The 3,106-nt window shown below is 38.2% G+C and overlaps 1 pseudogene; it reads left to right on the plus strand.

The window, feature by feature from the left end:
- Nucleotides 1-269: 269 nt before the first annotated feature.
- On the plus strand, nucleotides 270-2,014 carry LOC126492513 (cyclin-dependent kinase 8-like; annotated as a pseudogene).
- Nucleotides 2,015-3,106: the final 1,092 nt, after the last annotated feature.

Genomic DNA, 3,106 nt, shown 5'->3' on the forward strand with positions numbered 1-3,106 from the left:
CAGAAATCTTGAAAGAAAGAAAGAAAGAAAGAAAGAAAGAAAGAAAGAAAGAAAGAAAGAAAGAAAGAAAGAAAGAAAGAAAGAAAGAGAAAAGATCCTAAGCAGCTACCTTGGTATACCGGAACAAAGGTTTCGTTTTAGAAAACCACATTATAGCTTTATTGTTTGTTTCTTTTAAAATAGTTCTTTAAAAAATATTGGCTGTAATTTTCTACCCTATATGTCAAACAATACATCAATCTCAGTGTTTATTGTTTAAAAAAAAAAATAAAGTGAATCTGAGCAGCGAACGTGAGCGGGTCGAGGACCTGTTTGAATACGAGGGCTGCAAAGTTGGTCGAGGCACTTATGGGCACCTCTCCAAGGCGAAGAGGAAAGATGGGAAAGACGATAAAGACTACGCTTTAAAACAAATAGAAGGAACTGGAATCTCTATGTCAGCATGCAGAGAGATAGCATTACTTCGAGAGCTTAAGCACCCAAACATCATCTCTCTTTAGAAGGTGTTTCTGTCTCATGCTGATCGGAAAGTATGGCTTCTCTTTGACTATGCTGAACATGACCTCTGGCATATAATTAAGTTTCACAGAGCTTCGAAAGCCAACAAGAAGCCAGTTCGGTTACCTCGGGGAAAGGTGAAGTCATTGTTGTACCAGATCCTAAATGGGATTCATTATCTTCATGCCGACTGGGTGTTACACAGGGACTTGAAACCTGCTAATATTTTAGTTATGGGTGAAGGTCCTGAGCGAGGAAGAGTAAAAATTGCTGACATGGGCTTTGCCCGATTATTTAATTCACCTTTGAAGCCTTTAGCAGATTTGGATCCAGTGGTTGTAACATTCTGGTACCGAGCTCCAGAATTACTCCTTGGAGCACGACATTATACCAAAGCAATTGAACTACTAACGTCAGAACCAATATTTCACTGTCGACAAGAGGACATCAAAACTAGTAATCCTTATCACCATGACCAGCTGGACAGAATATTCAATGTAATGGGATTCCCTGCAGATAAAGATTGGGAAGATATAAAAAAGATGCCCGAACATTCAACATTAATTTAAGATTTCAGAAGAAATACGTACTCCAACTGCAGCCTTATCAAGTATATGGAAAAGCATAAAGTTAAACCTGATAGTAAAGCATTCCACTTGCTTCAGAAGTTGCTCACTATGGACCCAATAAAGCGAATTACCTCAGAGCAGGCCATGCAGGACTTCTACTTCCCAGAAGACCCACTTCCCACCTCAGATGTTTTTGCCGGTTCCAATCCACATGCTGCTTATCCCAACCCTGGACCAAGCACATCACAGCCCCAGAGCAGCATGGGATACTCAGCTACCTCCCAGCAGCCTCCACAGTACTCACATCAGACACATCGGTACTGAGCCATGCTGGAGTCTGTCAGTGCACTGTTGCTCATGCTGCAGGGCTGGCTGCAGCCCTCTGCGGGAAGCTGGTGTGGGCCATGAGAATGTACTGTACAACCACATCTTCACAATGTCCAGTAGCCAAGTTCCACCAGTTGTCACAGATTGGGGTGGTAGCTTCCAGGTTGTACCTAAGTTTGGAGTTAGACTTGAAAAGAAAAGAGATAGCACAATTGTATCATGGGTTTGCTACTTCCATAGTTTACTTGACAGGGTTCAGACTGACCAAGCATAGTTTTCAGTGACAGTCTGTAGCAGTTGAAGCTGTGAAATGTGCTAGGGCAAGCATTTGTCCTCGTGTGTGGTGACTTTCAGTGTAACAGCGTTATCTGACCAATAGTACACAGAGATGTAAGGTTTAACTGGTAATTGAAACACAGATTATGTTAACAAAATAACTGAGACTTAAAAGATTATTTTGGTACACCTTTCTTTTTAGTGTCTTATCAATGGGTTGATACGTCTTCTACAGAAATCAGTGTTTTATGACCAAGAATATTGCTTGGATTGTTTTGAAAGTACAAAAGAACGACATAGTTTCTACTGACAGGTTTCAGAACTCCCTAAGATTAATTTCCAACTTAGAGGTTTGTTTATATTTTCAACCTATGACTTGACTGGTCTTAAAGCTGCTATTTGATAGTAATTAAATATGTTGTCATTGATATAAGCCTGTTTGGTTCAACAAACAAACTAAAGTGATTGTCACAGACAGTGCTTTATTTTTCTCGTTGGTGTTGCTGATTTGTGAGCATGCTTTCAAATGAAAAAAGCATGAGTGATAACCTCCTTAAAAGGCACAGCATCCAATTCACATTCTTGTCCTGATTTAAAGCTGGTTAGTGTAGTGCTATTAAGATTTTATTCAGTTGACTTTCTTTTTAAAAAGTTGTTCGCACATGTTTTTAGGGTGCCCTTACTTCAGCAAAGGAGAAGGAGTAGGAGAGCCTTAGAATTTTTGAGGGGAAAATAAAAAGCTATAACATACAAAGTACTGTATCAAACTATTTTACATGAATGACACAAGTATTCTGAATAAAAAATTGAACATTGTTAAAAACAAGGTGTTATGTAATAAATTTATTTTTCATAAATCAAAAAAAAGTTAAAGACTTCCAAGAATTCAATGAAAATGAAAGCACAGCATACCCAAACTTATGGGACACTATGAAAGCAGTGATAAGTTCATAGCACTAAGTGCTTACATAAAGAATGTGGAGAAATCTCACACTAGCAACTTAACACGACATGTGAAAGCTCTAAAACAAAATGAAGCAAACTCATTCAGGAAGAGTAGGCGCCAAGAAATAACTAAATCGAGGGCTGAAATCAATAAATTAAAAACAAAGAAAGCAATACTTTCAGTAATGAGACAGGATACAAAAGTAACTCAAAAAAATCAGGTGTTCTATATACAAATGATAAATGGGGCTGCAAAGGAAATCAGAGGAACATCACCCCTTATAATAGCCATAAATAACATAAAATATCTTGGGGTAACTCTAACCAAACAAGTGAAAGTCCTGTATGACAAGAACTTTAAGTCTTTGAAGAAATGAATTGCAGAAGATATGAGAAAATAGAAAGATCTCTCATGCCATTGGATAGGTAGGGTCAACATACTAAAAATGGCAATCTTACCAAAAGCAGGCTACAGATTTGATGTAATCCCC

The sequence above is a fragment of the Alexandromys fortis genome, unplaced genomic scaffold (genome assembly GCF_014885135.2).
Source record: "Alexandromys fortis isolate MF-2015 unplaced genomic scaffold, M_Fortis_MF-2015_v1.1 scaffold_251, whole genome shotgun sequence".
Taxonomy (NCBI): domain Eukaryota; kingdom Metazoa; phylum Chordata; class Mammalia; order Rodentia; family Cricetidae; genus Alexandromys; species Alexandromys fortis.